We start from the raw sequence: 15,901 nt of genomic DNA, 5'->3' as shown, positions 1-15,901 counted from the left end.
AAATAAAATTACTAATCAATCATCCTATTTGCATTTCAATTTTCTTCTTCAAGACTGCTCATTCTTTCACTTAATTCAAATGAAAAGGACAAAGACATTTGAAATTTAATTTTCAAAATATGCCTCAGCAAATAGATACCAAAATTCAATTTGAAATGTAAAAGTTGAAAATTCAAATGCATTATCAGAAATGCTTTTTCATTTTAAGAATGTGGCTGCATTATTTGACTCATAAATAAAATTACTAATCAATCATCCTATTGCATTTCAATTTTCTTCTTCAAGACTGCACATTCTATGCCATAATCAAAAAGAAAACAAAGCGGACATTGCTTTTTCGTTTTCGTGGTCTGCATGCAAAATACTGCCCACAATTCGATAATGAAAAAGCAATCTGAGCGGCGCAGGAGAGTGACGTCACGCCTGCTGACCGTGCTAGGCTACGGTAGGGGGCGGTGTGCATATTTGCTGTACAGTTTAGCTGCCCAGGTGGAGTCAAACAATATATCCGATTCTGATGCCCGTGACCGGGTTGAACGGGTCACAGAGAGCTTGGCTGCATACTCTGCCGTCACAGATTCAGAGGTTAGTGCAGCAAGGGCTAGCGCGTCGCGGCTACGACCGGCCATGACTTTCTGGTCGCGGCCATTACTGAGGGAGCAGCCATTAATGAGGCTGAGACAGACGTTGCGAACAGGAGTCGGGGGATTACCTTTCACAGGTAGGATTCAACATTATTATTGGTTGTATTTTGTCAATAGAATATTATTGTACTGTATTTGTGTCTGCCGGCGAAATCGTAGCCAGCAAACGTTAAACTAGGATATGTTTATAGCCGGTGTTATGCCGAGAAGTGCACCCCCTGCTGGTCGTACTTTAAGGAGAGTCTGTGATGGAATGATATGATATAACTACATCATAATTTGTTTACCTAATTGAATTAACGGATGCAAATCTCAATAAGTCCAAATTTGTATATAAAATTAAAATAACCAAATTTCATAGTTTCAGGTTCATTTTTATATCATTTCATCTGGGCTATAATGAGTTGAGATTGTTAATAGAAAATGTATCCAACCGTCTTTCGTGTTGACTACAAAAGTATTAGTCACGGCCCTTACTTTTGAATATATGTCCAATAATATAAAAATAGTTAGGAATAGGAATACTCTAAACTCTACAATTGTCGGATTATCATAATTGTACACGTATTATTAATTTACATGAAGAGATGTGAAAAAAAGATGCACGAATGAAACACCATTGTCAGCTGAATATTATTTTTTTTGGATAAATGTAATAATCCACACCTGAAACGGTTTACGCACGCTCCGTGAATGGGAATGCACTTCTCGGCAGAACACCTCTGTTCACACGGCTATTAGGCCAACGGAGACTTCATAAATCATATATTCCATAACACAGGCTTAGATTACAACTAACACGAGAATGCTACTTTTGAAATAATGCAAATATTACTGTTATAACATTGACCATCAGATTTTACTCAGGTTTATTAATGACGTTTATTATGCCTGTATTATTCACATGTAATTCTTTCATCCTAACAAAAGTATTTACCTCATGTCTCATACCCACCCCTCAGATTGTCCGACCGAGAGTTGGTGTTATTCCCTCCATCTTGGGCTTACAGGTTCACCTAATAAGAGTAGGTGTATCATCATAAGGCTATTAGCATTCATAAATTGAAATATTATCAATAACAGGGCGGGGTGAAATACTTATCCCTGTGTGTGTGTGTATTTTTATATATTTTAATATTATGCTTCTTCATTTTAGCCAGAAAAGGGCAGGACTACATGTTCTTCCAGAAAAGCTGAAGAGAACCTGTCTGTGACCACTGACAGCAAGGGCTCGCACATTTTCTGGTGGGGGGGACACACACACTAGGGCCAGAACACCAACTACAGGTACCGTACATTAACAGCAGAATGACAGTGTGTGATAGACTGGTCAGTAGGCTATATTTATAAGACACCGATGCCCGTTGTCAGCTGCCGCTGTTTTGGCAGCTCGAGCCTTGTCGTAATTTTGTACTTTGGAACGGATGGAATGAGAATCCAGCTTTGTACATATGTATGTGTATATATATATTTCTAGTGTAAGGTCAGGGTTCCTACAGGTTTCTTCAAGTCAAATTTAAGTCTTTTTAAGACCTTTTTAAGACCATTTATAAATTTTTTTTTTTAATTTGTTCATTTATTTCTCAAACAAATGAAAGTGTGGACTGTGTAAAGCATTGATGAAACATTGCAGCATAGTAGTAGTAAACGCTACAACACCACACCACAGCACAGACAACAAGCCAAACAGAGGTGTGAAAAATCTAAGAAAATTTCAGCAGACCACAAAAAAGTTTAACTGACACAGTTAAGTTGTTTTTTAACATTGGTTATGTTAGCTAGCTACTTATTCCATGCTGGGAATATGGGGAGTAGAGAGAACTATAAATAATGAAAATCAACTAAAAAATTTGTCGTTTCGTTGAGGCGCTCATCCAACATAAGAACGAACGGTGATTTTTTTTTTACCTTGGACACCAGTTCCTCTTTAATATACACAGCTAAACCAAACTTGGCTATGTACGCCGTTTTGTCGGGACCACAAGTAATTGTGGCAGCGATGTCGGAATCGGGGAACATGCATTTAAACAACTCTGAAATACCCTCGTTTCCATTATATGAATGGTGTTTGGCGATTGTGTTAGGAGTCCACAACACCTCTGCTTTCATGGTTGGTGTGGACCCAAAAGCTGTTCGCAGATCTACTCTAGTTGCGGTGACGGTCGTAACTGGAGGGGCTGAACTAGCAGTTGGCTTGTTAACGTTATCTGCTAGCTCAGATACATTAATAGCTAACTGGCTAGCGTTGGCCGGTTGAAACACCCCGGCGATGGAAGGAGTTTGATCCTTCGCTTCGATATTATTCATTTGCTTGGAGGACTTGGCGTGAGACTAACGCATTCAGCCCATGGTACCAAGCTGAATCCTCTTTTTGCACACTGTGCAAAAAGCCTCGTATACATTATTGTCCACTGGTTTTAACCAGTGACAAAATGATTATTTCTCGCGCCACGCTTCATTACATTTACATTTCCCCATAATCCCAGCAAGAAATGGGAAGCAAGGAAACGCAAACAAATGTTAAAAAAACAACATAACGGCGTAAGTTAAACTTTCTTGTTTTCTGCTGAGATTTGCCTTGATTTCTCACGCTTCTGCTTGGCTTGTTGCTGTGGTCTGTGTCAGTGCTGTAGCAATGTGATCGGACCCGGGGCGGAGCGGTAGCGGCAGCGTTGCGTTCTCAATGATTGGTTCCGCCACTCTTCATTTAGGCTACGTTATTTAGGCTTTTCAAAATAATAGTAGCCTAGTTGACAAATGACACGTTCGAGGAGAATGCGATACGGAGAAGTTACTGCACAAATTTTAATACCCAGATATCAAAATTCAAGACTTTTTCAAGTCTTTTTAAGGTATTATTTCCAAATTCATAAATTCAATGCTTTTAAGACTTTTTAAGACCCCGCGGGAACCCTGAAGGTAGAGGATGTTTGTTTTGTATGTGTATTTATTTGACGATTGCCTATGGTGCCCTACGAATGAATGAGTACGTATGTATACACACTGCTTGAAGATCATTCAAGCTGTTGACCTAACGAATTTTCCAATCATGTACTACAAGCTTTGTATCATTGAAGAGGAATAAAGACACTATACAGCTGTTATGATTTTTATGTAACATCTTTATCAAATCTGTAATAAAGTATTTCACAAGGCCAAAACAATGTAAGAAAATATCTTTGATTTTTGCTTTTTTGGCTTCACAGCATAACTTTGTTATGACCATAGCATCAAGGTTCAAGGTGCAATGTTTTTTAAATTGCCAATTGTGCATGAACCGCAGTCAAGACACATGCATTACTTGTTCAGGGATCTCTCTGAGTTAGTCTAGAAAAATAGAAATACTATAATAAAATATAAAGAATATAAAAAACACTGTACAAGAAGGTAGTTGTATATACACAAGTTTTAATATTTTGAATGGTATCAACCTAAAGCAAAACAAAATGAGCTAAAAGCCCTGAAAGAGGAGTGTTTTGAAGAGCTTCTGTCTCGTGCTCCCTTTTATGCAGGTCAAGAGAGGTCAGTTTGCCAATGTGGTGGAGCCTTATTTTCAGAAACACAGACACAAACAATGACAACAAGTTGGAATAATGGTTGTTGATGCCAAACTTTGTCTCCTCAATGTGTTCCCCAAGCTGAAAAACATCCTCCGTTCTCCTCCCGGATGATGTACGTGACTGTCGTCGTCTTTACAGCTTTGCTGAAGCTTGGCGAATCACCCACTCTGCAGCTCTCAGCACCTTCACTGTGCCACATGATGGAATCACTAGTACACCGTTGTTTTTCAGGGCTAGAAAGTGGTAGCTATCATGAAATGATGAAGGTACAGCATCTCTGACCAAGCTTGCATGGCACACACCACAGGACAGCTTTTGCAGAATCTGGAGGACTACAAACCATGCGATGTAGTACAAAGCATTGTCCACAACATCCACCAGTATAAATATTGAGAAGTAGCTATTTAACATATTTAGAACGGTAATTTTGATATGATGTTTAAAAAAGAAATACTCAAATCATTAGGCTGAGTTAGTGAGTTTGAGGTTGAAGCTTCTGGGTCATCCTGAGTGGCCACAGACAGGTTCTCTTCAGCTTTTCTGGAAGAACATGTAGTCCTGCCCTTTTCTGGCTAAAATGAAGAAGCATTATATTAAAATATATAAAAATACACACACACACACACACAGGGATAAGTATTTCACCCCGCCCTGTTATTGATAATATTTCAATTTATGAATGCTAATAGCCTTATGATGATACACCTACTCTTATTAGGTGAACCTGTAAGCCCAAGATGGAGGGAATAACACCAACTCTCAGTCGGACAATCTGAGGGGTGGGTATGAGACATGAGGTAAATACTTTTGTTAGGATGAAAGAATTACATGTGAATAATACAGGCATAATAAACGTCATTAATAAACCTGAGTAAAATCTGATGGTCAATGTTATAACAGTAATATTTGCATTATTTCAAAAGTAGCATTCTTGTGTTAGTTGTAATCTAAGCCTGTGTTATGGAATATATGATTTATGAAGTCTCCGTTGGCCTAATAGCCGTGTGAACAGAGGTGTTCTGCCGAGAAGTGCATTCCCATTCACGGAGCGCGCGTAAACCGTTTCAGGTGTGGATTATTACATTTATCCAAAAAAAATAATATTCAGCTGACAATGGTGTTTCATTCGTGCATCTTTTTTTCACATCTCTTCATGTAAATTAATAATACGTGTACAATTATGATAATCCGACAATTGTAGAGTTTAGAGTATTCCTATTCCTAACTATTTTTATATTATTGGACATATATTCAAAAGTAAGGGCCGTGACTAATACTTTTGTAGTCAACACGAAAGACGGTTGGATACATTTTCTATTAACAATCTCAACTCATTATAGCCCAGATGAAATGATATAAAAATGAACCTGAAACTATGAAATTTGGTTATTTTAATTTTATATACAAATTTGGACTTATTGAGATTTGCATCCGTTAATTCAATTAGGTAAACAAATTATGATGTAGTTATATCATATCGTTCCATCACAGACTCTCCTTAAAGTACGACCAGCAGGGGGTGCACTTCTCGGCATAACACCGGCTATAAACATATCCTAGTTTAACGTTTGCTGGCTACGATTTCGCCGGCAGACACAAATACAGTACAATAATATTCTATTGACAAAATACAACCAATAATAATGTTGAATCCTACCTGTGAAAGGTAATCCCCCGACTCCTGTTCGCAACGTCTGTCTCAGCCTCATTAATGGCCTTCTCCCTCAGTAATGGCCGCGACCAGAAAGTCATGGCCGGTCGTAGCCGCGACGCGCTAGCCCTTGCTGCACTAACCTCTGAATCTGTGACGGCAGAGTATGCAGCCAAGCTCTCTGTGACCCGTTCAACCCGGTCACGGGCATCAGAATCGGATATATTGTTTGACTCCACCTGGGCAGCTAAACTGTACAGCAAATATGCACACCGCCCCCTACCGTAGCCTAGCACGGTCAGCAGGCGTGACGTCACTCTCCTGCGCCGCTCAGATTGCTTTTTCATTATTGAATTGTGGGCAGTATTTTGCATGCAGACCACGAAAACGAAAAAGCAATGTCCGCTTTGTTTTCTTTTTGATTATGGCATAGAATGTGCAGTCTTGAAGAAGAAAATTGAAATGCAATAGGATGATTGATTAGTAATTTTATTTATGAGTCAAATAATGCAGCCACATTCTTAAAATGAAAAAGCATTTCTGATAATGCATTTGAATTTTCAACTTTTACATTTCAAATTGAATTTTGGTATCTATTTGCTGAGGCATATTTTGAAAATTAAATTTCAAATGTCTTTGTCCTTTTCATTTGAATTAAGTGAAAGAATGAGCAGTCTTGAAGAAGAAAATTGAAATGCAAATAGGATGTTTGATTAGTAATTTTATTTATGAGTCAAATAATGCAGCCACATTCTTAAAATGAAAAAGCATTTCTGATAATGCATTTGAATTTGAATTTTGATTACGATTTGCTTCCATAGTCACCAGTCACAAACTGGTTCTTTGGTTTAAACTTATTGCTTAGATGTTTGTTATGTAGACACAACACTGGTTCACACTTTGAGTGAGATGCCTATCTAACGCTTTAATGAACCACAAGTCAGTGTTAAGTGGCCTAACAAATAAAAAAACACTTTTTTTATTTATTTATTTTTTTTTTTGGACCTGAAAATGTTTTCCATCGACAATCGGAATGAATTAACTCTTTCTACAAAGCACAGCAACAGGATCCATGTCGTAGCCCAAATGGATTAAGATGTGCTTTTTATGTAAATGATAGTGTAAACTGCAGCAAAGTAGCTACACGAAACTGATACCTACAAATGCTTGTGCAACAAAATTAGCTGTAAAAATCACCTGTGTCAGCACCTTTCAAGAGTTTACTTTTCCCAAGTCCCAAAAGTATTTTCTAAATACCAAAACAGGGGGTTTGACATTTAAACCGTTTGTAAAGCGGGCCTAGAAGTGCTATTTTAGCGAATTTAGTGCTAAGTAGGAAATAACTGCTTGCACATCTATATGCAAAACCAATATGTTATTTTGAGCTTTATTTGGCCAAAATAAACATTGACTTGTTTTATTTCTGTCTTGACTTTCAAACCCTTGAAATTCTTCTGGATATGTTTTTTTTTTTTTTTATTCATACATCATCATCCAGACTGTCATGAGTCTGGGCTTCATATTTTCAGCAGCTTTTACTTTGAACAATTGGTGTGGACATTGCAGCCCCACTGGGACACGACAGAAAGCTGCTGATGCTGCCAAAAAGCCATTTTCCATCAACACACCCTGGAATTTGTTCTTGTAGGCTGCATCTTGAGTGAGAAGGAACAAACGCCTCTTTTTTTTAATCTCTTCATTCAACCTAGCTTATGTCTCGCCTTGTTTTTCTCAGCGCGTGATGTAAATCGTGCATTACTGGTGGGCCCTCTGCATTTGATGTTTAAATTTTTGCTTCAATTTGAACCGTTGGCACTCAATTTGAAAGGGTTATTTCAATTAAGTCATAGTTTGCTGAAATCAGCACACCACCCTGATTCGTATTTACAAAGTTTTATTTACACGTGGAATGTTTGGATCACGCCATTTGACCTCTGTTCAACACATGCTGGACACACATGAAAAAAGCGTGCATGATCAGAGGCAGACATTCGTTGCATTGCTCAAATCAAGTCAAAATCGAATCGAATTTATTTGTGTAGCACATTTCATGTACAAAACAATTCAAAGTGCTTCACAAAACAAAAGCATTGCAGCAGGGAGTGTAAGAAGCATTAAAAATACATAAAAGAATATAAAGAGAAACAAATAAAATAATTTAAATGAATTTAAAAACAAGCAACAGTCCAGATAAATTAACTCACATGGATATGTTGTCTTAGTGAACATTCAGACCTGGGATTACACCTCATGAGGACTTGTGTAATTAACATGATCAGTTTTATGTCCATCAACTCTTTTTTAATACTGTTTCATATTAATGTCCTTTCTCAGTTAAGTGATGCTGCATTCCTAGTAAAGAGAATATGTAGTGCTGTGATGCTGAGGGCTTAGTGTGCTGCATTGGGTCAATGAAGTCATCCCGTCACAGAGTGAAGCAGCTTCAGTGCAGCTCCATTGTACTGCAGTTGTCGGTTCAATAGATAAAAGTCAGTGTAACTGTCTGCACAATTAAATGAGTTGAGGCTTTTTTTTCGCTGAAGAGACACAATCCTTTTCTGACTGACTGACACTGTCTGTGCATGGATCTGGGTCAGCTCCAGCGATGACTTAACAGTTGGCTATGCCCTCAACCTACCGTGATGCATCTGTTTGTTGCTGTAGATATCACAGTTTTGTCAGGTAAGGGTGGGTGCGAGGCGTGGAAGGATACGGATGCAGATACTTCAAAAACAAAACTTGGTTTATTTCCAACAAGAGAAGGGCAAGATAAATCGCGGCTGAGCCGTGTACCAAAACTAAACTGTGACAAAACAAAACATGACTATGGCAAAGAAAAGACTTGACTTTAACTCTATTGGACTTGGCAACTTACTGTGACGGGTGAGGACCTGGCAATGAACATGAACAAACCGGGAGACTAAGTACTGGGGAGGGTGATTGGTGAGCGAGTGCAGCAGATGACAGTGGACAGGTGAAGTGAATGAAACTAATGACCTGAACATGGGGACTGAGGAAAAGACAATGGCAAAACAAGACTTAACTCAGGGATGTCCAAAGTTGGTCCTCGAGGGCCGCTGTCCTGCAGGTTTTAGATATTTCCCTGCTTCAACACACCTGATTCAGATTAAGACATCATTAACAAGCTTGTGTAGAACTTAACAATCTGTTGAAGAGATCCATTTAATCTGAATCAGGTGTGTTGAAGCAAGGAAACATCTAAAACCTGCAGGACAGCGGCCTTCGAGGACCGACTTTGGCCATCCCTGACTTAACTAAACATGAACTTAAAAACTAAGACGTGACATGACCTAAAACACAGAACTAAAAAATTGGGGAAAACTCCATGAACTTGACAAGTTTGAAGGAAATTAGAATGAAATTCTTCTCTCCACATCGTGCTACCATCCCTTGACTGCTGCAGCTACACACACAAGCCTTGCAGACAAGAAGTGCTTTCTTGCACTTTGATGAGCCCCAATATCATCTCTATTTTGACCCTTGTCTTACTCTATGCCCTGTTAGAGGAAGCCTTCAGCATGGCTTAGAGTAAATCGTGTTAAAGGACAATAATCGACATAATATGTGCAGTTATAATGTTGCAGGCTCGTTCTGATGTTCTTGTTAAATATATTCCCAGGCCTCCTCTTTGAACAAACTGAGGAATAAACACAAGTCATTTGGCATGTGCTTGAGGTAGGTTAAAGCTTAACTTTATTAGTCATGAGGAACTTTGTTGTGTGGCCTATATGAACAGACCAAAATAAGCCCCAGCGTCTCAGGGGAAATTTGTAAATGGTATACAACAGATGGTTTATCCTCTACTGCAGGCCTGTTGGCCTCTACTCTGGGGTTCTTTTTGAACAAATCACTGACTTTGTTCTCCTGACCTGAACTTCAAATGAAAAATAGGCAAGAAAAATTATTTTCCTTCCCAGGATTAATAAAGACTCAGGAGGGAGTCACTGCCTCAAGTGGAGCAGTTTAGGTATCTTGGATATTTGCTCGTGAGCTGGGCTAAAACAGAGCAGGATACTGACAGCAGAGTCTGCAATGATGTGGATGCTGTAGCAGTTTGTTGTGATGAAGAGAGAGCTGAGCCGAAAGGCGAATATGCCGACGTACCAGTCAATTTACATTTCAACCCTCACCAATTTGTCACGAGCTGTGACAGAAAGAATAGGATCGTGAATACGAACAGCCAAAATGAGCTCGCCTCATCCTTCGGGACAGGGCGAGAGGCTCAGTTATCATGGAGGGGCTCAGAGTAGAGTTACTCCAACTCACTGAAAGGAGCCAGCCGACGTGATGTGGTCAGCTGGTCAAGATGTATTCCAGACGTCTCCCATGGGGAGGTGTTTCAGGCATGTCCCACCGGGAGGACGCCTCCGGGCAGACACAGGCCCTGCTGGATGGATCATATCGCTCGGCTGGTTTAGGACTGCCTCAGTGTCTCCCCAGAAGGAGAGGGAGGTCTGAGAACCTCTGGGACTGCAGCCCCAAACAACAAGGTGTTTTTGGAGTTTATTTTGTGGGATTAGATGTGACTAGGGCTGGGCAACGATTAACATTTTTAATCTAATTAATCACATGATTTCCCTGATTAATCACGATTAATCGCATTTGTACGCAAAATCCAAAAATGAATTCAAAAGTAGTGTATAGCTTTTAGCATTTAGTTTTATTTTAAATGTGCTGCCATATGAATGAAAGTGCCATAACATTTGTTGTGCAAACACACTTTTAACATCAGCATCTTTCTGTAGTTTTTATGTAGAAGCCTCGCTCCACTGTCTGTTTCCTGGAATGACTTGCTGCTATCAGTTGTGTGTTTTGCCTTTAAGTGATATTTTAGACTGGAACTACTACGCTGAGAAGACAATTCAACTTGGCAGTGTTTACAGATGACTTTGGTTCTGTCGACTCCGCCGTCTGGAAGAACTTTAAAATGAAAATGGCCGAGTAAAAGTTCCGTACCCTTCTCCATGTTTGGTGGATCCGCCGATTACTTTCTTTTCCGGTTCCACAGCAGACAGCAACAGACTTTTACAAAATTAAATAAATAATAAAACCTGCGCTATTGTGCGATAAAATATTTATCGGCGTTAAATAATCAATGAGTTAACGCGATAATAACAAGTTAACTCGCCCAGCCCTAGATGTGACACATGGAGGAATAAACATGAATATTCGTCACTTCAACATTGCATTTAGGCTTTAGCTAAAATGAAGAGCAGTATTTACTTGTATAGGTGTAGAGGTATCTTCGACAGTATTATAATAATTGGAGTGGTTTTGCAAAGTAACAACACTTGTGTGTTTTATATTAGGCTTTAGGGGGGGTTTGTGGGGTTGTTTTTATACAGGAAACCTCAGTACTTTATCAATAATATGAGAATCCTTGCAAAAAGTCCCTTTCTGCACAGAGTGGGCTGCTCCCAGGTTCCGTTGATGTCGATATGCTGACCTCAGTGGAAGTCCAAGAATAGTGAGCTGAGCAGGACCCCTAGAGCCACATCCTAATATATAGCAGGGGGATCTTTAGGACAGCATGCAAACAGCCTGTCTGTCTGCTTCACCTCTTTCTGTCTCCCTCTCCTTATAACAAGCTCAAACTTCCTTCGTGCACAAACTCCCTGTAGTCAAAAACAGCTTTGGACAGCAAACCTGAACAGCTAAGAGCTGCAAGGACACTGCTCAAAATTTGACGAAGCATTTATTAATCGACTGTGAGTTTTTGTATGTATGCACTACATACATACGACTTCTTAAAACCTTATCATCGCAAAAATTTTGCTTTGTTTAGATCAGGGGGAAAACAAACCCCTTTTCTCTCTCTCAAACACACACCATGGCATCTCGGAGGCCCACTTAGTGGCTGTGTGGATTTGATGAGAAGGGCCTTTTGCTTTATTTAGTGAAGTGCTGCCTAATATGATTATGGTCAGCATGCCTCCTGTTCTCTCTTACATTAGAGAACCCACTGGGAGCTATTACCCAAGTCCCCGATGACCGACCCCTTTCCTGGAGAGTGAGAGACAGAGGAGACACCTTGAGAAAAAAAATCATATGGTAACTTAAATATCAGTGTAGAAATCTGCAGACATTGTGCGGAGCAGCTTTAAGAAGAAGCTGATACACTTGACCTCTTCAGGCATAACTAATAGTCAGGTCTGCGCTCAGGCATAACTGATCATCTGTCATTGTCCCACAGAGGTCACATTTAATTGGATATTGGCAGACGGCAGCTCTGATGTCCATGCCCAATGAGGGGAGAACATTATGCATTATAAAAATGCTTCAGAGCTGGGAGGTACGGTATGCCGCCATACATACCAGAGCTCATGTTACACACTAGTGACAAATCATACCGGATTGTTTTACAAGGCTTATCCCAAGCGTGGATCGCAAACATCCGCTTGTTTCGGATTTCCCAGGCTTATACAAAGTCATGTGAGTCACAGAGAGAAAATACAGTGCACAGTATAATCAATTTAATGAAGCATTTAGAGTAGAGCAGAAAAGCATGTAGGCTTACAAATGCCCTTTCTTTGGTATATGTTGCTAAAAGTGGAAATTTGCTTTCTAACAAATATATTTCTAATGAGTGTATCTGCAACGTTGTTGTGTCATTTTCTTAACGGCTACTGTTTCTGAATGAAGACAGCAGAGAGTCCAGTTCATCGCCGGTACAAACCATTAAGCTCCAGTTATGCTTATCACATTGTTCACTGAGTGAGAGAATCGCGACAGCGTTGAACACGCTGGCAGTTTCCGTCCTGAACAATAATTGTGCCCACTGAGAAAATCATGCACCGACACCAGAGGAATAGCTTTACAGGAAGTACGATATGCATGAACAAACATAACTACTCCACCTGTAGAGAAGAGCCTGCTTGCACATTCTCCTCTGCAGTTCCTCCTGCTTTTCAAACAAACCTCTTGCACAATATGCACCTAGTTACAGCGCACAGGACCAACCGAATCAACACCAAAGCGCCAGCTGTTGTGATGCCAATCTTGGCACGCACCAAGTGGAAGAAATATTTAGCGCAATTCACTCGTACTATGAGCAAAGTGGTAAGCCTTATCCTGGCTTTCTGTAGATGCATGGGTCGGTAGAGTCACAAGGTGGAGCTGCCTTCCGTTTTGTTGAGTAAAGGCCTCAGTATGCTTCTCCGTCGCTATCCGTCAATCCGTCTCCGTAGTCCGTCCTTTCGAAGTTCTCCGTTGGGATGTCGGATACGCAAGGCCGTTCACCTCCCGATCAGTAGGCGTCGCTACGTTAAACTCAGCTCTACTGGCGCTCAATCAGCCACTTATGTATGACTGGTGAATGTAGTGCTGTGGTAACCTGGCATCGTATGCTAGCCTACATTACCCTGCATGCTAAGAAATGAACCAACCGACTTTTCAATGGTATCAGCACCAAGATACAGTTTTAATTTTTAAAGCAGGATTCAATTCAAGATGGCTGCATTGCGATAAGGATCCCGAAGGAGGAGGAGCGTACATTTTTTTACATACCCATGTGTCCCACTTGGTACTTTCCCAGTGTTGAAATTAACTGGGACTGGGCGAGTTAACTCGTTATTATTGTGTTAACTCGTTGATTATTTAACGCCGATAAATATTTTATCGCGCATTAACGCAGGTCTTATTATTTATTTTATTTTTGTAAAAGTCCGTTGCTCACAGGCTGTAAACACTGCCAAGTTGAATTGTCTTCTCACCGTAGTAGTTCCAGTCTAAAATATCACTTAAAGGCAAAACACACAACTGATAGCAGCAAGTCATTCAAGGAAACAGACAGTGGAGCGAGGCTTCTACATAAAAACTACAGAAAGATGCTGTTAAGAGTGTGTTTGCACAACAAATGTTATGGCACTTTCATTAATATGGCAGCACATTTAAAATTAAACTAAATGCTAAAAGCTATACACTACTTTTGAATTCATTTTCGGATTTTGCGTACAAATGTGATTAATCGTGATTAATCAGGGAAATCATATGATTAATTAGATAAAAAATTGTAATCGTTGCCCAGCCGTAAAATTAACATTTGAAGTTGAGAGCAAAATTAAAGCAAGAGATTTCAGTACAAACACGAATCTATGTGAGTCTGTCAGAAAGAATTAGGGCATGTCAAAAGTTAGGTCATTTTCCCTCCTTAAGTTATATATTACAAGCTTTTTTCTTCTGTTTTATCTTCTTTTTTTTTCCAATGGCAGCTGGCAAGTAGCCAGTTGCCAGTAGTATAGTTGCATTACAGCCACTTTCTAAATTGTAGTTGTTTCACACTTTAAGACTTTAAGTGAATTTAAGATAGGCATTCATGAAATAAATAAATAAATAAATAATATGAGGTCTTGTTTTACTGCCACTTTACCTTGTACTTTCATTTACCACTGGTTTACTGATTGCTGTTAACTATGTGATTTAGAAAGGTAACAAAATTTATATTGCTTTCTAATTATGGCTTTGTGCTATCACTGTGCTGGTGTGTCAGCAGACTTAATTATGTAACAATTGAACTTATGTCATTACTGTCACTCCAGCGTGTTGTTGCCATAAATAACGGCGCATTTGTTAGGCGTTTGACACGAGGGGGGAGGGCGACATTGGGTCCACCGGACAGTTGGCGCAGAAATCCTGAAATCCAACACCAAAACACCATGACACCATGACACACACAACAAAACATAATCCATGTTACGAGGATGATTCAGAGGAGCTCGGGAAAAAGTGAGAAATTGATTTTGGGAACGTGAACACAGTTCAGAGTTTCAAAAGGTGACCTAAGAACACGACGTTGTTTATTCCAATCAATGTGAACTGTACGGAGCCCGGTGGAGATCAAACAATATCTTTTTCAGGGGGTTTCAAGAAAGCGTTCTCTCACTTTTCAAAGTGTGCCCTCGCTTTATTAAATCGTGCGCTCGTCTAAATAAAGCGTGCGCGCGTATACATAAACCGTGCGCTCGTCTTACTAAAACCGTGCGCTCACTGCCCCTCAGTCGTGCCCACATTATATACCTTGTGAGCACAATAAACAAAAGTGTGCCCACGATCTGTAAGACGTGCCCACGACATTCTGTATGGCAACAATAAATCCAAATTGCTTGAAACGTTCGCACGTTGTATTAATTGTGGCCACGAAATCTGTTACCATTACAGTGTGAGCATCTCACCTTTTTAATCTATTTGGAAGTTGCTTGGAATGGAACAGTAAGTGCATTGTGCTATGGCGAATGTATGCCTAAGCAAGTATTATGGGACGAACAGTGTCCCTTAATGTAATGTATAATTCAAGTGCTTGGTCTGGACTGTTTGTCAACTGTAACCCTCGTTCTTGCATTATGCCTGTGCAAAAATCAAATACATCGATGTCGCATGGTATGGAGTCGAGGAAGGTGCATTTCCTCTTGCAGACGGTCAGATTGGCTTCATCGAGAGGAAAGAGATGATCTTCAGCCCCCCACAGATGCGGAGCCAGGTGCATTATATCCGGTATTCCAGCCGGAACACCTGGGTTTCTGGACGGACGGATGCGATGTGCATTCCATGTGTCTTGGATGCTGTTCAATTCATCCTGGGGAAAAAAATAACGAATGCAAATAAATATTTTAGGATTTTCATTTGGCTACAGCCCTGACTTGGGCGCCTTACAAGGCAGCCTTGAGAACAGGTGAGGGTGTGTGAAGTACTTTGAGTCAACTAGGCTCATGATGATGCCATGACTGGACGCCAAGGTTGAAAGAATATTCTTGTATTCCATACCTAGCCCATGGTAAACCCTGATTAAGTCCATTTCAAAATGGTGAAGAATCATATCCTGCTGGTAAATTTGGCTCATGATGTTATGAGAGTGTGGAATCGTGGCCACGCTTTGCTTACTTGTACCCATTTTAATTAGGCTATACATTTCTTAAATAACGTTAACACGTTTTGTGAATCATGACCACGCTTTAGTAAATTGTGGTCACGAGGTATATAACTTTGTTACTATAACGAGAGCACGAAACTACTAAATCGAGCGTTGTATT

Source organism: Odontesthes bonariensis, chromosome 10 (genome assembly GCF_027942865.1).
Source record: "Odontesthes bonariensis isolate fOdoBon6 chromosome 10, fOdoBon6.hap1, whole genome shotgun sequence".
Lineage (NCBI taxonomy): Eukaryota > Metazoa > Chordata > Actinopteri > Atheriniformes > Atherinopsidae > Odontesthes > Odontesthes bonariensis.
Note: the sequence above shows the minus strand (reverse complement) of the source record.